The 21,739-nt window shown below is 45.1% G+C and overlaps 44 non-coding genes and 1 pseudogene across 44 annotated transcripts; all 45 read right to left on the minus strand.

The window, feature by feature from the left end:
* Positions 1-199: 199 nt before the first annotated feature.
* LOC134120582 (5S ribosomal RNA) lies at positions 200-318 on the minus strand. The gene has a single exon (XR_009952125.1). It is a non-coding gene; the product is annotated as a 5S ribosomal RNA (ribosomal RNA).
* A 339-nt stretch (positions 319-657) lies between these two features.
* On the minus strand, positions 658-776 carry LOC134120583 (5S ribosomal RNA). The gene has a single exon (XR_009952126.1). It is a non-coding gene; the product is annotated as a 5S ribosomal RNA (ribosomal RNA).
* Positions 777-1,115: 339 nt separating this feature from the next.
* LOC134120584 (5S ribosomal RNA) lies at positions 1,116-1,234 on the minus strand. The gene has a single exon (XR_009952127.1). It is a non-coding gene; the product is annotated as a 5S ribosomal RNA (ribosomal RNA).
* Positions 1,235-1,629: 395 nt separating this feature from the next.
* Positions 1,630-1,748, minus strand: LOC134120585 (5S ribosomal RNA). Its single transcript, XR_009952128.1, has one exon. It is a non-coding gene; the product is annotated as a 5S ribosomal RNA (ribosomal RNA).
* Positions 1,749-2,087: 339 nt separating this feature from the next.
* LOC134120586 (5S ribosomal RNA) lies at positions 2,088-2,206 on the minus strand. Its single transcript, XR_009952129.1, has one exon. It is a non-coding gene; the product is annotated as a 5S ribosomal RNA (ribosomal RNA).
* Positions 2,207-2,545: 339 nt separating this feature from the next.
* Positions 2,546-2,664, minus strand: LOC134120587 (5S ribosomal RNA). Its single transcript, XR_009952130.1, has one exon. It is a non-coding gene; the product is annotated as a 5S ribosomal RNA (ribosomal RNA).
* A 395-nt stretch (positions 2,665-3,059) lies between these two features.
* On the minus strand, positions 3,060-3,178 carry LOC134120589 (5S ribosomal RNA). The gene has a single exon (XR_009952132.1). It is a non-coding gene; the product is annotated as a 5S ribosomal RNA (ribosomal RNA).
* A 339-nt stretch (positions 3,179-3,517) lies between these two features.
* On the minus strand, positions 3,518-3,636 carry LOC134120590 (5S ribosomal RNA). Its single transcript, XR_009952133.1, has one exon. It is a non-coding gene; the product is annotated as a 5S ribosomal RNA (ribosomal RNA).
* A 395-nt stretch (positions 3,637-4,031) lies between these two features.
* Positions 4,032-4,150, minus strand: LOC134120226 (5S ribosomal RNA). Its single transcript, XR_009951775.1, has one exon. It is a non-coding gene; the product is annotated as a 5S ribosomal RNA (ribosomal RNA).
* A 339-nt stretch (positions 4,151-4,489) lies between these two features.
* Positions 4,490-4,608, minus strand: LOC134120591 (5S ribosomal RNA). The gene has a single exon (XR_009952134.1). It is a non-coding gene; the product is annotated as a 5S ribosomal RNA (ribosomal RNA).
* A 395-nt stretch (positions 4,609-5,003) lies between these two features.
* On the minus strand, positions 5,004-5,122 carry LOC134120592 (5S ribosomal RNA). Its single transcript, XR_009952135.1, has one exon. It is a non-coding gene; the product is annotated as a 5S ribosomal RNA (ribosomal RNA).
* A 339-nt stretch (positions 5,123-5,461) lies between these two features.
* LOC134120527 (5S ribosomal RNA) lies at positions 5,462-5,580 on the minus strand. Its single transcript, XR_009952070.1, has one exon. It is a non-coding gene; the product is annotated as a 5S ribosomal RNA (ribosomal RNA).
* Positions 5,581-5,975: 395 nt separating this feature from the next.
* On the minus strand, positions 5,976-6,094 carry LOC134120593 (5S ribosomal RNA). The gene has a single exon (XR_009952136.1). It is a non-coding gene; the product is annotated as a 5S ribosomal RNA (ribosomal RNA).
* Positions 6,095-6,433: 339 nt separating this feature from the next.
* On the minus strand, positions 6,434-6,552 carry LOC134120314 (5S ribosomal RNA). Its single transcript, XR_009951862.1, has one exon. It is a non-coding gene; the product is annotated as a 5S ribosomal RNA (ribosomal RNA).
* A 395-nt stretch (positions 6,553-6,947) lies between these two features.
* LOC134120594 (5S ribosomal RNA) lies at positions 6,948-7,066 on the minus strand. Its single transcript, XR_009952137.1, has one exon. It is a non-coding gene; the product is annotated as a 5S ribosomal RNA (ribosomal RNA).
* Positions 7,067-7,405: 339 nt separating this feature from the next.
* On the minus strand, positions 7,406-7,524 carry LOC134120636 (5S ribosomal RNA). Its single transcript, XR_009952179.1, has one exon. It is a non-coding gene; the product is annotated as a 5S ribosomal RNA (ribosomal RNA).
* Positions 7,525-7,919: 395 nt separating this feature from the next.
* Positions 7,920-8,038, minus strand: LOC134120595 (5S ribosomal RNA). The gene has a single exon (XR_009952138.1). It is a non-coding gene; the product is annotated as a 5S ribosomal RNA (ribosomal RNA).
* Positions 8,039-8,377: 339 nt separating this feature from the next.
* LOC134120596 (5S ribosomal RNA) lies at positions 8,378-8,496 on the minus strand. The gene has a single exon (XR_009952139.1). It is a non-coding gene; the product is annotated as a 5S ribosomal RNA (ribosomal RNA).
* A 339-nt stretch (positions 8,497-8,835) lies between these two features.
* Positions 8,836-8,954, minus strand: LOC134120315 (5S ribosomal RNA). Its single transcript, XR_009951863.1, has one exon. It is a non-coding gene; the product is annotated as a 5S ribosomal RNA (ribosomal RNA).
* A 395-nt stretch (positions 8,955-9,349) lies between these two features.
* LOC134120597 (5S ribosomal RNA) lies at positions 9,350-9,468 on the minus strand. The gene has a single exon (XR_009952140.1). It is a non-coding gene; the product is annotated as a 5S ribosomal RNA (ribosomal RNA).
* A 339-nt stretch (positions 9,469-9,807) lies between these two features.
* LOC134120746 (5S ribosomal RNA) lies at positions 9,808-9,926 on the minus strand. Its single transcript, XR_009952289.1, has one exon. It is a non-coding gene; the product is annotated as a 5S ribosomal RNA (ribosomal RNA).
* Positions 9,927-10,321: 395 nt separating this feature from the next.
* On the minus strand, positions 10,322-10,440 carry LOC134120598 (5S ribosomal RNA). The gene has a single exon (XR_009952141.1). It is a non-coding gene; the product is annotated as a 5S ribosomal RNA (ribosomal RNA).
* A 339-nt stretch (positions 10,441-10,779) lies between these two features.
* Positions 10,780-10,898, minus strand: LOC134120600 (5S ribosomal RNA). The gene has a single exon (XR_009952143.1). It is a non-coding gene; the product is annotated as a 5S ribosomal RNA (ribosomal RNA).
* Positions 10,899-11,237: 339 nt separating this feature from the next.
* Positions 11,238-11,356, minus strand: LOC134120601 (5S ribosomal RNA). Its single transcript, XR_009952144.1, has one exon. It is a non-coding gene; the product is annotated as a 5S ribosomal RNA (ribosomal RNA).
* A 395-nt stretch (positions 11,357-11,751) lies between these two features.
* Positions 11,752-11,870, minus strand: LOC134120602 (5S ribosomal RNA). Its single transcript, XR_009952145.1, has one exon. It is a non-coding gene; the product is annotated as a 5S ribosomal RNA (ribosomal RNA).
* Positions 11,871-12,209: 339 nt separating this feature from the next.
* On the minus strand, positions 12,210-12,328 carry LOC134120603 (5S ribosomal RNA). Its single transcript, XR_009952146.1, has one exon. It is a non-coding gene; the product is annotated as a 5S ribosomal RNA (ribosomal RNA).
* Positions 12,329-12,723: 395 nt separating this feature from the next.
* LOC134120604 (5S ribosomal RNA) lies at positions 12,724-12,842 on the minus strand. Its single transcript, XR_009952147.1, has one exon. It is a non-coding gene; the product is annotated as a 5S ribosomal RNA (ribosomal RNA).
* Positions 12,843-13,181: 339 nt separating this feature from the next.
* LOC134120605 (5S ribosomal RNA) lies at positions 13,182-13,300 on the minus strand. Its single transcript, XR_009952148.1, has one exon. It is a non-coding gene; the product is annotated as a 5S ribosomal RNA (ribosomal RNA).
* Positions 13,301-13,695: 395 nt separating this feature from the next.
* On the minus strand, positions 13,696-13,814 carry LOC134120606 (5S ribosomal RNA). Its single transcript, XR_009952149.1, has one exon. It is a non-coding gene; the product is annotated as a 5S ribosomal RNA (ribosomal RNA).
* A 339-nt stretch (positions 13,815-14,153) lies between these two features.
* Positions 14,154-14,272, minus strand: LOC134120607 (5S ribosomal RNA). The gene has a single exon (XR_009952150.1). It is a non-coding gene; the product is annotated as a 5S ribosomal RNA (ribosomal RNA).
* A 395-nt stretch (positions 14,273-14,667) lies between these two features.
* Positions 14,668-14,786, minus strand: LOC134120608 (5S ribosomal RNA). The gene has a single exon (XR_009952151.1). It is a non-coding gene; the product is annotated as a 5S ribosomal RNA (ribosomal RNA).
* A 339-nt stretch (positions 14,787-15,125) lies between these two features.
* On the minus strand, positions 15,126-15,244 carry LOC134120609 (5S ribosomal RNA). The gene has a single exon (XR_009952152.1). It is a non-coding gene; the product is annotated as a 5S ribosomal RNA (ribosomal RNA).
* A 395-nt stretch (positions 15,245-15,639) lies between these two features.
* Positions 15,640-15,758, minus strand: LOC134120611 (5S ribosomal RNA). Its single transcript, XR_009952154.1, has one exon. It is a non-coding gene; the product is annotated as a 5S ribosomal RNA (ribosomal RNA).
* Positions 15,759-16,097: 339 nt separating this feature from the next.
* Positions 16,098-16,216, minus strand: LOC134120612 (5S ribosomal RNA). The gene has a single exon (XR_009952155.1). It is a non-coding gene; the product is annotated as a 5S ribosomal RNA (ribosomal RNA).
* Positions 16,217-16,611: 395 nt separating this feature from the next.
* LOC134120613 (5S ribosomal RNA) lies at positions 16,612-16,730 on the minus strand. Its single transcript, XR_009952156.1, has one exon. It is a non-coding gene; the product is annotated as a 5S ribosomal RNA (ribosomal RNA).
* Positions 16,731-17,125: 395 nt separating this feature from the next.
* Positions 17,126-17,244, minus strand: LOC134120614 (5S ribosomal RNA). The gene has a single exon (XR_009952157.1). It is a non-coding gene; the product is annotated as a 5S ribosomal RNA (ribosomal RNA).
* Positions 17,245-17,583: 339 nt separating this feature from the next.
* LOC134120615 (5S ribosomal RNA) lies at positions 17,584-17,702 on the minus strand. Its single transcript, XR_009952158.1, has one exon. It is a non-coding gene; the product is annotated as a 5S ribosomal RNA (ribosomal RNA).
* Positions 17,703-18,041: 339 nt separating this feature from the next.
* On the minus strand, positions 18,042-18,160 carry LOC134120616 (5S ribosomal RNA). The gene has a single exon (XR_009952159.1). It is a non-coding gene; the product is annotated as a 5S ribosomal RNA (ribosomal RNA).
* Positions 18,161-18,555: 395 nt separating this feature from the next.
* Positions 18,556-18,674, minus strand: LOC134120617 (5S ribosomal RNA). Its single transcript, XR_009952160.1, has one exon. It is a non-coding gene; the product is annotated as a 5S ribosomal RNA (ribosomal RNA).
* A 339-nt stretch (positions 18,675-19,013) lies between these two features.
* On the minus strand, positions 19,014-19,132 carry LOC134120618 (5S ribosomal RNA). Its single transcript, XR_009952161.1, has one exon. It is a non-coding gene; the product is annotated as a 5S ribosomal RNA (ribosomal RNA).
* Positions 19,133-19,527: 395 nt separating this feature from the next.
* On the minus strand, positions 19,528-19,646 carry LOC134120619 (5S ribosomal RNA). The gene has a single exon (XR_009952162.1). It is a non-coding gene; the product is annotated as a 5S ribosomal RNA (ribosomal RNA).
* Positions 19,647-19,985: 339 nt separating this feature from the next.
* LOC134120620 (5S ribosomal RNA) lies at positions 19,986-20,104 on the minus strand. The gene has a single exon (XR_009952163.1). It is a non-coding gene; the product is annotated as a 5S ribosomal RNA (ribosomal RNA).
* A 395-nt stretch (positions 20,105-20,499) lies between these two features.
* Positions 20,500-20,618, minus strand: LOC134120321 (5S ribosomal RNA; annotated as a pseudogene).
* Positions 20,619-20,957: 339 nt separating this feature from the next.
* On the minus strand, positions 20,958-21,076 carry LOC134120622 (5S ribosomal RNA). Its single transcript, XR_009952165.1, has one exon. It is a non-coding gene; the product is annotated as a 5S ribosomal RNA (ribosomal RNA).
* A 339-nt stretch (positions 21,077-21,415) lies between these two features.
* LOC134120623 (5S ribosomal RNA) lies at positions 21,416-21,534 on the minus strand. Its single transcript, XR_009952166.1, has one exon. It is a non-coding gene; the product is annotated as a 5S ribosomal RNA (ribosomal RNA).
* Between the last annotated feature and the right edge of the window lie 205 nt (positions 21,535-21,739).

Genomic DNA, 21,739 nt, shown 5'->3' on the forward strand with positions numbered 1-21,739 from the left:
TGCCAATCGTAAATGTTGATCAACACTAATTTAGCAATCATGAAACGGAATCATTTTGGATATTATTGTCTAATTTCCTTTCATATCCAACGTTAAAACAACACTAAACATGGATCTCTTCAACAATGTGATATTCTTTTTGTAATTTGTAGGTGTACAATCTGCGGCGCTCGGCGGCTTTCGGAGAGAGAAGTGAAAAAGCTTACGGCACCTGGGATTCCCAGGCGGTCTTCCATCCAGGTACTAACCAGGCCCTGCTCTGCTTAGCTTCCGAGATCAGACGAGATCGGGCGGAACCAGAGAGGTATGGCCGTAAGCTGCTTTTTATCTTTTTCCTAATCCTTTATAATGCGTCAATGAATTATGACACGCCTGCCGTTGGCATCTTTGTGTGGGTTAAATAAGGGTATGCAAAGAAGGCTGTGACATCCCATGCCGAAAATTGGATGGACTAGAGAAGACCCGCCCAGGGGTCCCAGCCAATCGGTGAATGGCCATTGCAGTCCCCGCCACCTCAAATGGCCTGACGATGGTATGGACGTAAGCCACCTTTCATCTTCTTCCTATTGCATCTCTTCTACAATGTGACATTTTTTTTACAATTGTGTAGGTGTACAATCTACGGCGCTGGGCGGCTTTCAGAGAGAGAAGTGAAAAAGCTTACGGCACCTGGGATTCCCAGGCGGTCTTCCATCCAGGTACTAACCAGGCCCTGCTCTGCTTAGCTTCCGAGATCAGACGAGATCGGGCGGAACCAGAGAGGTATGGCCGTAAGCTGCTTTTTATCTTTTTCCTAATCCTTTATAATGCGTCAATGAATTATGACACGCCTGCCGTTGGCATCTTTGTGTGGGTTAAATAAGGGTATGCAAAGAAGGCTGTGACATCCCATGCCGAAAATTGGATGGACTAGAGAAGACCCGCCCAGGGGTCCCAGCCAATCGGTGAATGGCCATTGCAGTCCCCGCCACCTCAAATGGCCTGACGATGGTATGGACGTAAGCCACCTTTCATCTTCTTCCTATTGCATCTCTTCTACAATGTGACATTTTTTTTACAATTGTGTAGGTGTACAATCTACGGCGCTGGGCGGCTTTCAGAGAGAGAAGTGAAAAAGCTTACGGCACCTGGGATTCCCAGGCGGTCTTCCATCCAGGTACTAACCAGGCCCTGCTCTGCTTAGCTTCCGAGATCAGACGAGATCGGGCGGAACCAGAGAGGTATGGCCGTAAGCTGCTTTTCATCTTTTTCCTAATCCTTTAAAACGTGTCAAAGATAATCAGAAGTTTCTTTTTCTAAAATTGAAGCAGTTCTTAGCATTGGCAAGAGAGGTTCCTAAAGCCTGAAGGTAACTTTACTTTTCTTCACTGGCAATTCTAACATGTTGGGTTAGCACCTGTATTTCAACGGCTAAATTACAAACAATAGTATGCCAATCGTAAATGTTGATCAACACTAATTTAGCAATCATGAAACGGAATCATTTTGGATAATATTGTCTAATTTCCTTTCATATCCAACGTTAAAACAACACTAAACATGCATCTCTTCAACAATGTGATATTCTTTTTGTAATTTGTAGGTGTACAATCTGCGGCGCTCGGCGGCTTTCGGAGAGAGAAGTGAAAAAGCTTACGGCACCTGGGATTCCCAGGCGGTCTTCCATCCAGGTACTAACCAGGCCCTGCTCTGCTTAGCTTCCGAGATCAGACGAGATCGGGCGGAACCAGAGAGGTATGGCCGTAAGCTGCTTTTTATCTTTTTCCTAATCCTTTATAATGCGTCAATGAATTATGACACGCCTGCCGTTGGCATCTTTGTGTGGGTTAAATAAGGGTATGCAAAGAAGGCTGTGACATCCCATGCCGAAAATTGGATGGACTAGAGAAGACCCGCCCAGGGGTCCCAGCCAATCGGTGAATGGCCATTGCAGTCCCCACCACCTCAAATGGCCTGACGATGGTATGGACGTAAGCCACCTTTCATCTTCTTCCTATTGCATCTCTTCTACAATGTGACATTTTTTTTACAATTGTGTAGGTGTACAATCTACGGCGCTGGGCGGCTTTCAGAGAGAGAAGTGAAAAAGCTTACGGCACCTGGGATTCCCAGGCGGTCTTCCATCCAGGTACTAACCAGGCCCTGCTCTGCTTAGCTTCCGAGATCAGACGAGATCGGGCGGAACCAGAGAGGTATGGCCGTAAGCTGCTTTTTATCTTTTTCCTAATCCTTTATAATGCGTCAATGAATTATGACACGCCTGCCGTTGGCATCTTTGTGTGGGTTAAATAAGGGTATGCAAAGAAGGCTGTGACATCCCATGCCGAAAATTGGATGGACTAGAGAAGACCCGCCCAGGGGTCCCAGCCAATCGGTGAATGGCCATTGCAGTCCCCGCCACCTCAAATGGCCTGACGATGGTATGGACGTAAGCCACCTTTCATCTTCTTCCTATTGCATCTCTTCTACAATGTGACATTTTTTTTACAATTGTGTAGGTGTACAATCTACGGCGCTGGGCGGCTTTCAGAGAGAGAAGTGAAAAAGCTTACGGCACCTGGGATTCCCAGGCGGTCTTCCATCCAGGTACTAACCAGGCCCTGCTCTGCTTAGCTTCCGAGATCAGACGAGATCGGGCGGAACCAGAGAGGTATGGCCGTAAGCTGCTTTTCATCTTTTTCCTAATCCTTTAAAACGTGTCAAAGATAATCAGAAGTTTCTTTTTCTAAAATTGAAGCAGTTCTTAGCATTGGCAAGAGAGGTTCCTAAAGCCTGAAGGTAACTTTACTTTTCTTCACTGGCAATTCTAACATGTTGGGTTAGCACCTGTATTTCAACGGCTAAATTACAAACAATAGTATGCCAATCGTAAATGTTGATCAACACTAATTTAGCAATCATGAAACGGAATCATTTTGGATATTATTGTCTAATTTCCTTTCATATCCAACGTTAAAACAACACTAAACATGGATCTCTTCAACAATGTGATATTCTTTTTGTAATTTGTAGGTGTACAATCTGCGGCGCTCGGCGGCTTTCGGAGAGAGAAGTGAAAAAGCTTACGGCACCTGGGATTCCCAGGCGGTCTTCCATCCAGGTACTAACCAGGCCCTGCTCTGCTTAGCTTCCGAGATCAGACGAGATCGGGCGGAACCAGAGAGGTATGGCCGTAAGCTGCTTTTTATCTTTTTCCTAATCCTTTATAATGCGTCAATGAATTATGACACGCCTGCCGTTGGCATCTTTGTGTGGGTTAAATAAGGGTATGCAAAGAAGGCTGTGACATCCCATGCCGAAAATTGGATGGACTAGAGAAGACCCGCCCAGGGGTCCCAGCCAATCGGTGAATGGCCATTGCAGTCCCCGCCACCTCAAATGGCCTGACGATGGTATGGACGTAAGCCACCTTTCATCTTCTTCCTATTGCATCTCTTCTACAATGTGACATTTTTTTTACAATTGTGTAGGTGTACAATCTACGGCGCTGGGCGGCTTTCAGAGAGAGAAGTGAAAAAGCTTACGGCACCTGGGATTCCCAGGCGGTCTTCCATCCAGGTACTAACCAGGCCCTGCTCTGCTTAGCTTCCGAGATCAGACGAGATCGGGCGGAACCAGAGAGGTATGGCCGTAAGCTGCTTTTCATCTTTTTCCTAATCCTTTAAAACGTGTCAAAGATAATCAGAAGTTTCTTTTTCTAAAATTGAAGCAGTTCTTAGCATTGGCAAAAGAGGTTCCTAAAGCCTGAAGGTAACTTTACTTTTCTTCACTGGCAATTCTAACATGTTGGGTTAGCACCTGTATTTCAACGGCTAAATTACAAACAATAGTATGCCAATCGTAAATGTTGATCAACACTAATTTAGCAATCATGAAACGGAATAATTTTGGATATTATTGTCTAATTTCCTTTCATATCCAACGTTAAAACAACACTAAACATGCATCTCTTCAACAATGTGATATTCTTTTTGTAATTTGTAGGTGTACAATCTGCGGCGCTCGGCGGCTTTCGGAGAGAGAAGTGAAAAAGCTTACGGCACCTGGGATTCCCAGGCGGTCTTCCATCCAGGTACTAACCAAGCCCTGCTCTGCTTAGCTTCCGAGATCAGACGAGATCGGGCGGAACCAGAGAGGTATGGCCGTAAGCTGCTTTTTATCTTTTTCCTAATCCTTTATAATGCGTCAATGAATTATGACACGCCTGCCGTTGGCATCTTTGTGTGGGTTAAATAAGGGTATGCAAAGAAGGCTGTGACATCCCATGCCGAAAATTGGATGGACTAGAGAAGACCCGCCCAGGGGTCCCAGCCAATCGGTGAATGGCCATTGCAGTCCCCGCCACCTCAAATGGCCTGACGATGGTATGGACGTAAGCCACCTTTCATCTTCTTCCTATTGCATCTCTTCTACAATGTGACATTTTTTTTACAATTGTGTAGGTGTACAATCTACGGCGCTGGGCGGCTTTCAGAGAGAGAAGTGAAAAAGCTTACGGCACCTGGGATTCCCAGGCGGTCTTCCATCCAGGTACTAACCAGGCCCTGCTCTGCTTAGCTTCCGAGATCAGACGAGATCGGGCGGAACCAGAGAGGTATGGCCGTAAGCTGCTTTTCATCTTTTTCCTAATCCTTTAAAACGTGTCAAAGATAATCAGAAGTTTCTTTTTCTAAAATTGAAGCAGTTCTTAGCATTGGCAAGAGAGGTTCCTAAAGCCTGAAGGTAACTTTACTTTTCTTCACTGGCAATTCTAACATGTTGGGTTAGCACCTGTATTTCAACGGCTAAATTACAAACAATAGTATGCCAATCGTAAATGTTGATCAACACTAATTTAGCAATCATGAAACGGAATCATTTTGGATATTATTGTCTAATTTCCTTTCATATCCAACGTTAAAACAACACTAAACATGCATCTCTTCAACAATGTGATATTCTTTTTGTAATTTGTAGGTGTACAATCTGCGGCGCTCGGCGGCTTTCGGAGAGAGAAGTGAAAAAGCTTACGGCACCTGGGATTCCCAGGCGGTCTTCCATCCAGGTACTAACCAGGCCCTGCTCTGCTTAGCTTCCGAGATCAGACGAGATCGGGCGGAACCAGAGAGGTATGGCCGTAAGCTGCTTTTTATCTTTTTCCTAATCCTTTATAATGCGTCAATGAATTATGACACGCCTGCCGTTGGCATCTTTGTGTGGGTTAAATAAGGGTATGCAAAGAAGGCTGTGACATCCCATGCCGAAAATTGGATGGACTAGAGAAGACCCGCCCAGGGGTCCCAGCCAATCGGTGAATGGCCATTGCAGTCCCCGCCACCTCAAATGGCCTGACGATGGTATGGACGTAAGCCACCTTTCATGTTCTTCCTATTGCATCTCTTCTACAATGTGACATTTTTTTTACAATTGTGTAGGTGTACAATCTACGGCGCTGGGCGGCTTTCAGAGAGAGAAGTGAAAAAGCTTACGGCACCTGGGATTCCCAGGCGGTCTTCCATCCAGGTACTAACCAGGCCCTGCTCTGCTTAGCTTCCGAGATCAGACGAGATCGGGTGGAACCAGAGAGGTATGGCCGTAAGCTGCTTTTCATCTTTTTCCTAATCCTTTAAAACGTGTCAAAGATAATCAGAAGTTTCTTTTTCTAAAATTGAAGCAGTTCTTAGCATTGGCAAGAGAGGTTCCTAAAGCCTGAAGGTAACTTTACTTTTCTTCACTGGCAATTCTAACATGTTGGGTTAGCACCTGTATTTCAACGGCTAAATTACAAACAATAGTATGCCAATCGTAAATGTTGATCAACACTAATTTAGCAATCATGAAACGGAATCATTTTGGATAATATTGTCTAATTTCCTTTCATATCCAACGTTAAAACAACACTAAACATGCATCTCTTCAACAATGTGATATTCTTTTTGTAATTTGTAGGTGTACAATCTGCGGCGCTCGGCGGCTTTCGGAGAGAGAAGTGAAAAAGCTTACGGCACCTGGGATTCCCAGGCGGTCTTCCATCCAGGTACTAACCAGGCCCTGCTCTGCTTAGCTTCCGAGATCAGACGAGATCGGGCGGAACCAGAGAGGTATGGCCGTAAGCTGCTTTTTATCTTTTTCCTAATCCTTTATAATGCGTCAATGAATTATGACACGCCTGCCGTTGGCATCTTTGTGTGGGTTAAATAAGGGTATGCAAAGAAGGCTGTGACATCCCATGCCGAAAATTGGATGGACTAGAGAAGACCCGCCCAGGGGTCCCAGCCAATCGGTGAATGGCCATTGCAGTCCCCGCCACCTCAAATGGCCTGACGATGGTATGGACGTAAGCCACCTTTCATCTTCTTCCTATTGCATCTCTTCTACAATGTGACATTTTTTTTACAATTGTGTAGGTGTACAATCTACGGCGCTGGGCGGCTTTCAGAGAGAGAAGTGAAAAAGCTTACGGCACCTGGGATTCCCAGGCGGTCTTCCATCCAGGTACTAACCAGGCCCTGCTCTGCTTAGCTTCTGAGATCAGAGGAGATCGGGCGGAACCAGAGAGGTATGGCCGTAAGCTGCTTTTCATCTTTTTCCTAATCCTTTAAAACGTGTCAAAGATAATCAGAAGTTTCTTTTTCTAAAATTGAAGCAGTTCTTAGCATTGGCAAGAGAGGTTCCTAAAGCCTGAAGGTAACTTTACTTTTCTTCACTGGCAATTCTAACATGTTGGGTTAGCACCTGTATTTCAACGGCTAAATTACAAACAATAGTATGCCAATCGTAAATGTTGATCAACACTAATTTAGCAATCATGAAACGGAATCATTTTGGATATTATTGTCTAATTTCCTTTCATATCCAACGTTAAAACAACACTAAACATGCATCTCTTCAACAATGTGATATTCTTTTTGTAATTTGTAGGTGTACAATCTGCGGCGCTCGGCGGCTTTCGGAGAGAGAAGTGAAAAAGCTTACGGCACCTGGGATTCCCAGGCGGTCTTCCATCCAGGTACTAACCAGGCCCTGCTCTGCTTAGCTTCCGAGATCAGACGAGATCGGGCGGAACCAGAGAGGTATGGCCGTAAGCTGCTTTTTATCTTTTTCCTAATCCTTTATAATGCGTCAATGAATTATGACACGCCTGCCGTTGGCATCTTTGTGTGGGTTAAATAAGGGTATGCAAAGAAGGCTGTGACATCCCATGCCGAAAATTGGATGGACTAGAGAAGACCCGCCCAGGGGTCCCAGCCAATCGGTGAATGGCCATTGCAGTCCCCGCCACCTCAAATGGCCTGACGATGGTATGGACGTAAGCCACCTTTCATCTTCTTCCTATTGCATCTCTTCTACAATGTGACATTTTTTTTACAATTGTGTAGGTGTACAATCTACGGCGCTGGGCGGCTTTCAGAGAGAGAAGTGAAAAAGCTTACGGCACCTGGGATTCCCAGGCGGTCTTCCATCCAGGTACTAACCAGGCCCTGCTCTGCTTAGCTTCCGAGATCAGACGAGATCGGGTGGAACCAGAGAGGTATGGCCGTAAGCTGCTTTTCATCTTTTTCCTAATCCTTTAAAACGTGTCAAAGATAATCAGAAGTTTCTTTTTCTAAAATTGAAGCAGTTCTTAGCATTGGCAAGAGAGGTTCCTAAAGCCTGAAGGTAACTTTACTTTTCTTCACTGGCAATTCTAACATGTTGGGTTAGCACCTGTATTTCAACGGCTAAATTACAAACAATAGTATGCCAATCGTAAATGTTGATCAACACTAATTTAGCAATCATGAAACGGAATCATTTTGGATATTATTGTCTAATTTCCTTTCATATCCAACGTTAAAACAACACTAAACATGCATCTCTTCAACAATGTGATATTCTTTTTGTAATTTGTAGGTGTACAATCTGCGGCGCTCGGCGGCTTTCGGAGAGAGAAGTGAAAAAGCTTACGGCACCTGGGATTCCCAGGCGGTCTTCCATCCAGGTACTAACCAGGCCCTGCTCTGCTTAGCTTCCGAGATCAGACGAGATCGGGCGGAACCAGAGAGGTATGGCCGTAAGCTGCTTTTTATCTTTTTCCTAATCCTTTATAATGCGTCAATGAATTATGACACGCCTGCCGTTGGCATCTTTGTGTGGGTTAAATAAGGGTATGCAAAGAAGGCTGTGACATCCCATGCCGAAAATTGGATGGACTAGAGAAGACCCGCCCAGGGGTCCCAGCCAATCGGTGAATGGCCATTGCAGTCCCCGCCACCTCAAATGGCCTGACGATGGTATGGACGTAAGCCACCTTTCATCTTCTTCCTATTGCATCTCTTCTACAATGTGACATTTTTTTTACAATTGTGTAGGTGTACAATCTACGGCGCTGGGCGGCTTTCAGAGAGAGAAGTGAAAAAGCTTACGGCACCTGGGATTCCCAGGCGGTCTTCCATCCAGGTACTAACCAGGCCCTGCTCTGCTTAGCTTCCGAGATCAGACGAGATCGGGCGGAACCAGAGAGGTATGGCCGTAAGCTGCTTTTTATCTTTTTCCTAATCCTTTATAATGCGTCAATAAATTATGACACGCCTGCCGTTGGCATCTTTGTGTGGGTTAAATAAGGGTATGCAAAGAAGGCTGTGACATCCCATGCCGAAAATTGGATGGACTAGAGAAGACCCGCCCAGGGGTCCCAGCCAATCGGTGAATGGCCATTGCAGTCCCCGCCACCTCAAATGGCCTGACGATGGTATGGACGTAAGCCACCTTTCATCTTCTTCCTATTGCATCTCTTCTACAATGTGACATTTTTTTTACAATTGTGTAGGTGTACAATCTACGGCGCTGGGCGGCTTTCAGAGAGAGAAGTGAAAAAGCTTACGGCACCTGGGATTCCCAGGCGGTCTTCCATCCAGGTACTAACCAGGCCCTGCTCTGCTTAGCTTCTGAGATCAGAGGAGATCGGGCGGAACCAGAGAGGTATGGCCGTAAGCTGCTTTTCATCTTTTTCCTAATCCTTTAAAACGTGTCAAAGATAATCAGAAGTTTCTTTTTCTAAAATTGAAGCAGTTCTTAGCATTGGCAAGAGAGGTTCCTAAAGCCTGAAGGTAACTTTACTTTTCTTCACTGGCAATTCTAACATGTTGGGTTAGCACCTGTATTTCAACGGCTAAATTACAAACAATAGTATGCCAATCGTAAATGTTGATCAACACTAATTTAGCAATCATGAAACGGAATCATTTTGGATATTATTGTCTAATTTCCTTTCATATCCAACGTTAAAACAACACTAAACATGCATCTCTTCAACAATGTGATATTCTTTTTGTAATTTGTAGGTGTACAATCTGCGGCGCTCGGCGGCTTTCGGAGAGAGAAGTGAAAAAGCTTACGGCACCTGGGATTCCCAGGCGGTCTTCCATCCAGGTACTAACCAGGCCCTGCTCTGCTTAGCTTCCGAGATCAGACGAGATCGGGCGGAACCAGAGAGGTATGGCCGTAAGCTGCTTTTTATCTTTTTCCTAATCCTTTATAATGCGTCAATGAATTATGACACGCCTGCCGTTGGCATCTTTGTGTGGGTTAAATAAGGGTATGCAAAGAAGGCTGTGACATCCCATGCCGAAAATTGGATGGACTAGAGAAGACCCGCCCAGGGGTCCCAGCCAATCGGTGAATGGCCATTGCAGTCCCCGCCACCTCAAATGGCCTGACGATGGTATGGACGTAAGCCACCTTTCATCTTCTTCCTATTGCATCTCTTCTACAATGTGACATTTTTTTTACAATTGTGTAGGTGTACAATCTACGGCGCTGGGCGGCTTTCAGAGAGAGAAGTGAAAAAGCTTACGGCACCTGGGATTCCCAGGCGGTCTTCCATCCAGGTACTAACCAGGCCCTGCTCTGCTTAGCTTCCGAGATCAGACGAGATCGGGTGGAACCAGAGAGGTATGGCCGTAAGCTGCTTTTCATCTTTTTCCTAATCCTTTAAAACGTGTCAAAGATAATCAGAAGTTTCTTTTTCTAAAATTGAAGCAGTTCTTAGCATTGGCAAGAGAGGTTCCTAAAGCCTGAAGGTAACTTTACTTTTCTTCACTGGCAATTCTAACATGTTGGGTTAGCACCTGTATTTCAACGGCTAAATTACAAACAATAGTATGCCAATCGTAAATGTTGATCAACACTAATTTAGCAATCATGAAACGGAATCATTTTGGATATTATTGTCTAATTTCCTTTCATATCCAACGTTAAAACAACACTAAACATGCATCTCTTCAACAATGTGATATTCTTTTTGTAATTTGTAGGTGTACAATCTGCGGCGCTCGGCGGCTTTCGGAGAGAGAAGTGAAAAAGCTTACGGCACCTGGGATTCCCAGGCGGTCTTCCATCCAGGTACTAACCAGGCCCTGCTCTGCTTAGCTTCCGAGATCAGACGAGATCGGGCGGAACCAGAGAGGTATGGCCGTAAGCTGCTTTTTATCTTTTTCCTAATCCTTTATAATGCGTCAATGAATTATGACACGCCTGCCGTTGGCATCTTTGTGTGGGTTAAATAAGGGTATGCAAAGAAGGCTGTGACATCCCATGCCGAAAATTGGATGGACTAGAGAAGACCCGCCCAGGGGTCCCAGCCAATCGGTGAATGGCCATTGCAGTCCCCGCCACCTCAAATGGCCTGACGATGGTATGGACGTAAGCCACCTTTCATCTTCTTCCTATTGCATCTCTTCTACAATGTGACATTTTTTTTACAATTGTGTAGGTGTACAATCTACGGCGCTGGGCGGCTTTCAGAGAGAGAAGTGAAAAAGCTTACGGCACCTGGGATTCCCAGGCGGTCTTCCATCCAGGTACTAACCAGGCCCTGCTCTGCTTAGCTTCCGAGATCAGACGAGATCGGGCGGAACCAGAGAGGTATGGCCGTAAGCTGCTTTTTATCTTTTTCCTAATCCTTTATAATGCGTCAATAAATTATGACACGCCTGCCGTTGGCATCTTTGTGTGGGTTAAATAAGGGTATGCAAAGAAGGCTGTGACATCCCATGCCGAAAATTGGATGGACTAGAGAAGACCCGCCCAGGGGTCCCAGCCAATCGGTGAATGGCCATTGCAGTCCCCGCCACCTCAAATGGCCTGACGATGGTATGGACGTAAGCCACCTTTCATCTTCTTCCTATTGCATCTCTTCTACAATGTGACATTTTTTTTACAATTGTGTAGGTGTACAATCTACGGCGCTGGGCGGCTTTCAGAGAGAGAAGTGAAAAAGCTTACGGCACCTGGGATTCCCAGGCGGTCTTCCATCCAGGTACTAACCAGGCCCTGCTCTGCTTAGCTTCCGAGATCAGACGAGATCGGGCGGAACCAGAGAGGTATGGCCGTAAGCTGCTTTTCATCTTTTTCCTAATCCTTTAAAACGTGTCAAAGATAATCAGAAGTTTCTTTTTCTAAAATTGAAGCAGTTCTTAGCATTGGCAAAAGAGGTTCCTAAAGCCTGAAGGTAACTTTACTTTTCTTCACTGGCAATTCTAACATGTTGGGTTAGCACCTGTATTTCAACGGCTAAATTACAAACAATAGTATGCCAATCGTAAATGTTGATCAACACTAATTTAGCAATCATGAAACGGAATAATTTTGGATATTATTGTCTAATTTCCTTTCATATCCAACGTTAAAACAACACTAAACATGCATCTCTTCAACAATGTGATATTCTTTTTGTAATTTGTAGGTGTACAATCTGCGGCGCTCGGCGGCTTTCGGAGAGAGAAGTGAAAAAGCTTACGGCACCTGGGATTCCCAGGCGGTCTTCCATCCAGGTACTAACCAGGCCCTGCTCTGCTTAGCTTCCGAGATCAGACGAGATCGGGCGGAACCAGAGAGGTATGGCCGTAAGCTGCTTTTTATCTTTTTCCTAATCCTTTATAATGCGTCAATGAATTATGACACGCCTGCCGTTGGCATCTTTGTGTGGGTTAAATAAGGGTATGCAAAGAAGGCTGTGACATCCCATGCCGAAAATTGGATGGACTAGAGAAGACCCGCCCAGGGGTCCCAGCCAATCGGTGAATGGCCATTGCAGTCCCCGCCACCTCAAATGGCCTGACGATGGTATGGACGTAAGCCACCTTTCATCTTCTTCCTATTGCATCTCTTCTACAATGTGACATTTTTTTTACAATTGTGTAGGTGTACAATCTACGGCGCTGGGCGGCTTTCAGAGAGAGAAGTGAAAAAGCTTACGGCACCTGGGATTCCCAGGCGGTCTTCCATCCAGGTACTAACCAGGCCCTGCTCTGCTTAGCTTCCGAGATCAGACGAGATCGGGCGGAACCAGAGAGGTATGGCCGTAAGCTGCTTTTCATCTTTTTCCTAATCCTTTAAAACGTGTCAAAGATAATCAGAAGTTTCTTTTTCTAAAATTGAAGCAGTTCTTAGCATTGGCAAGAGAGGTTCCTAAAGCCTGAAGGTAACTTTACTTTTCTTCACTGGCAATTCTAACATGTTGGGTTAGCACCTGTATTTCAACGGCTAAATTACAAACAATAGTATGCCAATCGTAAATGTTGATCAACACTAATTTAGCAATCATGAAACGGAATCATTTTGGATAATATTGTCTAATTTCCTTTCATATCCAACGTTAAAACAACACTAAACATGCATCTCTTCAACAATGTGATATTCTTTTTGTAATTTGTAGGTGTACAATCTGCGGCGCTCGGCGGCTTTCGGAGAGAGAAGTGAAAAAGCTTACGGCACCTGGGATTCCCAGGCGGTCTTCCATCCAGGTACTAACCAGGCCCTGCTCTGCTTAGCTTCCGAGATCAGACGAGATCGGGCGGAACCAGAGAGGTATGGCCGTAAGCTGCTTTTTATCTTTTTCCTAATCCTTTATAATGCGTCAATGAATTATGACACGCCTGCCGTTGGCATCTTTGTGTGGGTTAAATAAGGGTATGCAAAGAAGGCTGTGACATCCCATGCCGAAAATTGGATGGACTAGAGAAGACCCGCCCAGGGGTCCCAGCCAATCGGTGAATGGCCATTGCAGTCCCCGCCACCTCAAATGGCCTGACGATGGTATGGACGTAAGCCACCTTTCATCTTCTTCCTATTGCATCTCTTCTACAATGTGACATTTTTTTTACAATTGTGTAGGTGTACAATCTACGGCGCTGGGCGGCTTTCAGAGAGAGAAGTGAAAAAGCTTACGGCACCTGGGATTCCCAGGCGGTCTTCCATCCAGGTACTAACCAGGCCCTGCTCTGCTTAGCTTCCGAGATCAGACGAGATCGGGCGGAACCAGAGAGGTATGGCCGTAAGCTGCTTTTCATCTTTTTCCTAATCCTTTAAAACGTGTCAAAGATAATCAGAAGTTTCTTTTTCTAAAATTGAAGCAGTTCTTAGCATTGGCAAGAGAGGTTCCTAAAGCCTGAAGGTAACTTTACTTTTCTTCACTGGCAATTCTAACATGTTGGGTTAGCACCTGTATTTCAACGGCTAAATTACAAACAATAGTATGCCAATCGTAAATGTTGATCAACACTAATTTAGCAATCATGAAACGGAATCATTTTGGATAATATTGTCTAATTTCCTTTCATATCCAACGTTAAAACAACACTAAACATGCATCTCTTCAACAATGTGATATTCTTTTTGTAATTTGTAGGTGTACAATCTGCGGCGCTCGGCGGCTTTCGGAGAGAGAAGTGAAAAAGCTTACGGCACCTGGGATTCCCAGGCGGTCTTCCATCCAGGTACTAACCAGGCCCTGCTCTGCTTAGCTTCCGAGATCAGACGAGATCGGGCGGAACCAGAGAGGTATGGCCGTAAGCTGCTTTTTATCTTTTTCCTAATCCTTTATAATGCGTCAATGAATTATGACACGCCTGCCGTTGGCATCTTTGTGTGGGTTAAATAAGGGTATGCAAAGAAGGCTGTGACATCCCATGCCGAAAATTGGATGGACTAGAGAAGACCCGCCCAGGGGTCCCAGCCAATCGGTGAATGGCCATTGCAGTCCCCGCCACCTCAAATGGCCTGACGATGGTATGGACGTAAGCCACCTTTCATCTTCTTCCTATTGCATCTCTTCTACAATGTGACATTTTTTTTACAATTGTGTAGGTGTACAATCTACGGCGCTGGGCGGCTTTCAGAGAGAGAAGTGAAAAAGCTTACGGCACCTGGGATTCCCAGGCGGTCTTCCATCCAGGTACTAACCAGGCCCTGCTCTGCTTAGCTTCCGAGATCAGACGAGATCGGGCGGAACCAGAGAGGTATGGCCGTAAGCTGCTTTTCATCTTTTTCCTAATCCTTTAAAACGTGTCAAAGATAATCAGAAGTTTCTTTTTCTAAAATTGAAGCAGTTCTTAGCATTGGCAAGAGAGGTTCCTAAAGCCTGAAGGTAACTTTACTTTTCTTCACTGGCAATTCTAACATGTTGGGTTAGCACCTGTATTTCAACGGCTAAATTACAAACAATAGTATGCCAATCGTAAATGTTGATCAACACTAATTTAGCAATCATGAAACGGAATCATTTTGGATAATATTGTCTAATTTCCTTTCATATCCAACGTTAAAACAACACTAAACATGCATCTCTTCAACAATGTGATATTCTTTTTGTAATTTGTAGGTGTACAATCTGCGGCGCTCGGCGGCTTTCGGAGAGAGAAGTGAAAAAGCTTACGGCACCTGGGATTCCCAGGCGGTCTTCCATCCAGGTACTAACCAGGCCCTGCTCTGCTTAGCTTCCGAGATCAGACGAGATCGGGCGGAACCAGAGAGGTATGGCCGTAAGCTGCTTTTTATCTTTTTCCTAATCCTTTATAATGCGTCAATGAATTATGACACGCCTGCCGTTGGCATCTTTGTGTGGGTTAAATAAGGGTATGCAAAGAAGGCTGTGACATCCCATGCCGAAAATTGGATGGACTAGAGAAGACCCGCCCAGGGGTCCCAGCCAATCGGTGAATGGCCATTGCAGTCCCCGCCACCTCAAATGGCCTGACGATGGTATGGACGTAAGCCACCTTTCATCTTCTTCCTATTGCATCTCTTCTACAATGTGACATTTTTTTTACAATTGTGTAGGTGTACAATCTACGGCGCTGGGCGGCTTTCAGAGAGAGAAGTGAAAAAGCTTACGGCACCTGGGATTCCCAGGCGGTCTTCCATCCAGGTACTAACCAGGCCCTGCTCTGCTTAGCTTCCGAGATCAGACGAGATCGGGCGGAACCAGAGAGGTATGGCCGTAAGCTGCTTTTCATCTTTTTCCTAATCCTTTAAAACGTGTCAAAGATAATCAGAAGTTTCTTTTTCTAAAATTGAAGCAGTTCTTAGCATTGGCAAGAGAGGTTCCTAAAGCCTGAAGGTAACTTTACTTTTCTTCACTGGCAATTCTAACATGTTGGGTTAGCACCTGTATTTCAACGGCTAAATTACAAACAATAGTATGCCAATCGTAAATGTTGATCAACACTAATTTAGCAATCATGAAACGGAATCATTTTGGATAATATTGTCTAATTTCCTTTCATATCCAACGTTAAAACAACACTAAACATGCATCTCTTCAACAATGTGATATTCTTTTTGTAATTTGTAGGTGTACAATCTGCGGCGCTCGGCGGCTTTCGGAGAGAGAAGTGAAAAAGCTTACGGCACCTGGGATTCCCAGGCGGTCTTCCATCCAGGTACTAACCAGGCCCTGCTCTGCTTAGCTTCCGAGATCAGACGAGATCGGGCGGAACCAGAGAGGTATGGCCGTAAGCTGCTTTTTATCTTTTTCCTAATCCTTTATAATGCGTCAATGAATTATGACACGCCTGCCGTTGGCATCTTTGTGTGGGTTAAATAAGGGTATGCAAAGAAGGCTGTGACATCCCATGCCGAAAATTGGATGGACTAGAGAAGACCCGCCCAGGGGTCCCAGCCAATCGGTGAATGGCCATTGCAGTCCCCGCCACCTCAAATGGCCTGACGATGGTATGGACGTAAGCCACCTTTCATCTTCTTCCTATTGCATCTCTTCTACAATGTGACATTTTTTTTACAATTGTGTAGGTGTACAATCTACGGCGCTGGGCGGCTTTCAGAGAGAGAAGTGAAAAAGCTTACGGCACCTGGGATTCCCAGGCGGTCTTCCATCCAGGTACTAACCAGGCCCTGCTCTGCTTAGCTTCCGAGATCAGACGAGATCGGGCGGAACCAGAGAGGTATGGCCGTAAGCTGCTTTTCATCTTTTTCCTAATCCTTTAAAACGTGTCAAAGATAATCAGAAGTTTCTTTTTCTAAAATTGAAGCAGTTCTTAGCATTGGCAAGAGAGGTTCCTAAAGCCTGAAGGTAACTTTACTTTTCTTCACTGGCAATTCTAACATGTTGGGTTAGCACCTGTATTTCAACGGCTAAATTACAAACAATAGTATGCCAATCGTAAATGTTGATCAACACTAATTTAGCAATCATGAAACGGAATCATTTTGGATAATATTGTCTAATTTCCTTTCATATCCAACGTTAAAACAACACTAAACATGCATCTCTTCAACAATGTGATATTCTTTTTGTAATTTGTAGGTGTACAATCTGCGGCGCTCGGCGGCTTTCGGAGAGAGAAGTGAAAAAGCTTACGGCACCTGGGATTCCCAGGCGGTCTTCCATCCAGGTACTAACCAGGCCCTGCTCTGCTTAGCTTCCGAGATCAGACGAGATCGGGCGGAACCAGAGAGGTATGGCCGTAAGCTGCTTTTCATCTTTTTCCTAATCCTTTAAAACGTGTCAAAGATAATCAGAAGTTTCTTTTTCTAAAATTGAAGCAGTTCTTAGCATTGGCAAGAGAGGTTCCTAAAGCCTGAAGGTAACTTTACTTTTCTTCACTGGCAATTCTAACATGTTGGGTTAGCACCTGTATTTCAACGGCTAAATTACAAACAATAGTATGCCAATCGTAAATGTTGATCAACACTAATTTAGCAATCATGAAACGGAATCATTTTGGATAATATTGTCTAATTTCCTTTCATATCCAACGTTAAAACAACACTAAACATGCATCTCTTCAACAATGTGATATTCTTTTTGTAATTTGTAGGTGTACAATCTGCGGCGCTCGGCGGCTTTCGGAGAGAGAAGTGAAAAAGCTTACGGCACCTGGGATTCCCAGGCGGTCTTCCATCCAGGTACTAACCAGGCCCTGCTCTGCTTAGCTTCCGAGATCAGACGAGATCGGGCGGAACCAGAGAGGTATGGCCGTAAGCTGCTTTTTATCTTTTTCCTAATCCTTTATAATGCGTCAATGAATTATGACACGCCTGCCGTTGGCATCTTTGTGTGGGTTAAATAAGGGTATGCAAAGAAGGCTGTGACATCCCATGCCGAAAATTGGATGGACTAGAGAAGACCCGCCCAGGGGTCCCAGCCAATCGGTGAATGGCCATTGCAGTCCCTGCCACCTCAAATGGCCTGACGATGGTATGGACGTAAGCCACCTTTCATCTTCTTCCTATTGCATCTCTTCTACAATGTGACATTTTTTTTACAATTGTGTAGGTGTACAATCTACGGCGCTGGGCGGCTTTCAGAGAGAGAAGTGAAAAAGCTTACGGCACCTGGGATTCCCAGGCGGTCTTCCATCCAGGTACTAACCAGGCCCTGCTCTGCTTAGCTTCCGAGATCAGACGAGATCGGGCGGAACCAGAGAGGTATGGCCGTAAGCTGCTTTTTATCTTTTTCCTAATCCTTTATAATGCGTCAATGAATTATGACACGCCTGCCGTTGGCATCTTTGTGTGGGTTAAATAAGGGTATGCAAAGAAGGCTGTGACATCCCATGCCGAAAATTGGATGGACTAGAGAAGACCCGCCCAGGGGTCCCAGCCAATCGGTGAATGGCCATTGCAGTCCCCGCCACCTCAAATGGCCTGACGATGGTATGGACGTAAGCCACCTTTCATCTTCTTCCTATTGCATCTCTTCTACAATGTGACATTTTTTTTACAATTGTGTAGGTGTACAATCTACGGCGCTGGGCGGCTTTCAGAGAGAGAAGTGAAAAAGCTTACGGCACCTGGGATTCCCAGGCGGTCTTCCATCCAGGTACTAACCAGGCCCTGCTCTGCTTAGCTTCCGAGATCAGACGAGATCGGGCGGAACCAGAGAGGTATGGCCGTAAGCTGCTTTTCATCTTTTTCCTCATCCTTTAAAACGTGTCAAAGATAATCAGAAGTTTCTTTTTCTAAAATTGAAGCAGTTCTTAGCATTGGCAAGAGAGGTTCCTAAAGCCTGAAGGTAACTTTACTTTTCTTCACTGGCAATTCTAACATGTTGGGTTAGCACCTGTATTTCAACGGCTAAATTACAAACAATAGTATGCCAATCGTAAATGTTGATCAACACTAATTTAGCAATCATGAAACGGAATCATTTTGGATAATATTGTCTAATTTCCTTTCATATCCAACGTTAAAACAACACTAAACATGCATCTCTTCAACAATGTGATATTCTTTTTGTAATTTGTAGGTGTACAATCTGCGGCGCTCGGCGGCTTTCGGAGAGAGAAGTGAAAAAGCTTACGGCACCTGGGATTCCCAGGCGGTCTTCCATCCAGGTACTAACCAGGCCCTGCTCTGCTTAGCTTCCGAGATCAGACGAGATCGGGCGGAACCAGAGAGGTATGGCCGTAAGCTGCTTTTTATCTTTTTCCTAATCCTTTATAATGCGTCAATGAATTATGACACGCCTGCCGTTGGCATCTTTGTGTGGGTTAAATAAGGGTATGCAAAGAAGGCTGTGACATCCCATGCCGAAAATTGGATGGACTAGAGAAGACCCGCCCAGGGGTCCCAGCCAATCGGTGAATGGCCATTGCAGTCCCCGCCACCTCAAATGGCCTGACGATGGTATGGACGTAAGCCACCTTTCATCTTCTTCCTATTGCATCTCTTCTACAATGTGACATTTTTTTTACAATTGTGTAGGTGTACAATCTACGGCGCTGGGCGGCTTTCAGAGAGAGAAGTGAAAAAGCTTACGGCACCTGGGATTCCCAGGCGGTCTTCCATCCAGGTACTAACCAGGCCCTGCTCTGCTTAGCTTCCGAGATCAGACGAGATCGGGCGGAACCAGAGAGGTATGGCCGTAAGCTGCTTTTCATCTTTTTCCTAATCCTTTAAAACGTGTCAAAGATAATCAGAAGTTTCTTTTTCTAAAATTGAAGCAGTTCTTAGCATTGGCAAGAGAGGTTCCTAAAGCCTGAAGGTAACTTTACTTTTCTTCACTGGCAATTCTAACATGTTGGGTTAGCACCTGTATTTCAACGGCTAAATTACAAACAATAGTATGCCAATCGTAAATGTTGATCAACACTAATTTAGCAATCATGAAACGGAATCATTTTGGATAATATTGTCTAATTTCCTTTCATATCCAACGTTAAAACAACACTAAACATGCATCTCTTCAACAATGTGATATTCTTTTTGTAATTTGTAGGTGTACAATCTGCGGCGCTCGGCGGCTTTCGGAGAGAGAAGTGAAAAAGCTTACGGCACCTGGGATTCCCAGGCGGTCTTCCATCCAGGTACTAACCAGGCCCTGCTCTGCTTAGCTTCCGAGATCAGACGAGATCGGGCGGAACCAGAGAGGTATGGCCGTAAGCTGCTTTTTATCTTTTTCCTAATCCTTTATAATGCGTCAATGAATTATGACACGCCTGCCGTTGGCATCTTTGTGTGGGTTAAATAAGGGTATGCAAAGAAGGCTGTGACATCCCATGCCGAAAATTGGATGGACTAGAGAAGACCCGCCCAGGGGTCCCAGCCAATCGGTGAATGGCCATTGCAGTCCCCGCCACCTCAAATGGCCTGACGATGGTATGGACGTAAGCCACCTTTCATCTTCTTCCTATTGCATCTCTTCTACAATGTGACATTTTTTTTACAATTGTGTAGGTGTACAATCTACGGCGCTGGGCGGCTTTCAGAGAGAGAAGTGAAAAAGCTTACGGCACCTGGGATTCCCAGGCGGTCTTCCATCCAGGTACTAACCAGGCCCTGCTCTGCTTAGCTTCCGAGATCAGACGAGATCGGGCGGAACCAGAGAGGTATGGCCGTAAGCTGCTTTTCATCTTTTTCCTAATCCTTTAAAACGTGTCAAAGATAATCAGAAGTTTCTTTTTCTAAAATTGAAGCAGTTCTTAGCATTGGCAAGAGAGGTTCCTAAAGCCTGAAGGTAACTTTACTTTTCTTCACTGGCAATTCTAACATGTTGGGTTAGCACCTGTATTTCAACGGCTAAATTACAAACAATAGTATGCCAATCGTAAATGTTGATCAACACTAATTTAGCAATCATGAAACGGAATCATTTTGGATATTATTGTCTAATTTCCTTTCATATCCAACGTTAAAACAACACTAAACATGCATCTCTTCAACAATGTGATATTCTTTTTGTAATTTGTAGGTGTACAATCTGCGGCGCTCGGCGGCTTTCGGAGAGAGAAGTGAAAAAGCTTACGGCACCTGGGATTCCCAGGCCGTCTTCCATCCAGGTACTAACCAGGCCCTGCTCTGCTTAGCTTCCGACATCAGACGAGATCGGGCGGAACCAGAGAGGTATGGCCGTAAGCTGCTTTTTATCTTTTTCCTAATCCTTTATAATGCGTCAATGAATTATGACACGCCTGCCGTTGGCATCTTTGTGTGGGTTAAATAAGGGTATGCAAAGAAGGCTGTGACATCCCATGCCGAAAATTGGATGGACTAGAGAAGACCCGCCCAGGGGTCCCAGCCAATCGGTGAATGGCCATTGCAGTCCCCGCCACCTCAAATGGCCTGACGATGGTATGGACGTAAGCCACCTTTCATCTTCTTCCTATTGCATCTCTTCTACAATGTGACATTTTTTTTACAATTGTGTAGGTGTACAATCTACGGCGCTGGGCGGCTTTCAGAGAGAGAAGTGAAAAAGCTTACGGCACCTGGGATTCCCAGGCGGTCTTCCATCCAGGTACTAACCAGGCCCTGCTCTGCTTAGCTTCCGAGATCAGACGAGATCGGGCGGAACCAGAGAGGTATGGCCGTAAGCTGCTTTTTATCTTTTTCCTAATCCTTTATAATGCGTCAATGAATTATGACACGCCTGCCGTTGGCATCTTTGTGTGGGTTAAATAAGGGTATGCAAAGAAGGCTGTGACATCCCATGCCGAAAATTGGATGGACTAGAGAAGACCCGCCCAGGGGTCCCAGCCAATCGGTGAATGGCCATTGCAGTCCCCGCCACCTCAAATGGCCTGACGATGGTATGGACGTAAGCCACCTTTCATCTTCTTCCTATTGCATCTCTTCTACAATGTGACATTTTTTTTACAATTGTGTAGGTGTACAATCTACGGCGCTGGGCGGCTTTCAGAGAGAGAAGTGAAAAAGCTTACGGCACCTGGGATTCCCAGGCGGTCTTCCATCCAGGTACTAACCAGGCCCTGCTCTGCTTAGCTTCCGAGATCAGACGAGATCGGGCGGAACCAGAGAGGTATGGCCGTAAGCTGCTTTTCATCTTTTTCCTAATCCTTTAAAACGTGTCAAAGATAATCAGAAGTTTCTTTTTCTAAAATTGAAGCAGTTCTTAGCATTGGCAAGAGAGGTTCCTAAAGCCTGAAGGTAACTTTACTTTTCTTCACTGGCAATTCTAACATGTTGGGTTAGCACCTGTATTTCAACGGCTAAATTACAAACAATAGTATGCCAATCG

Source organism: Pungitius pungitius, unplaced genomic scaffold, assembly GCF_949316345.1.
Source record: "Pungitius pungitius unplaced genomic scaffold, fPunPun2.1 scaffold_26, whole genome shotgun sequence".
NCBI lineage: Eukaryota > Metazoa > Chordata > Actinopteri > Perciformes > Gasterosteidae > Pungitius > Pungitius pungitius.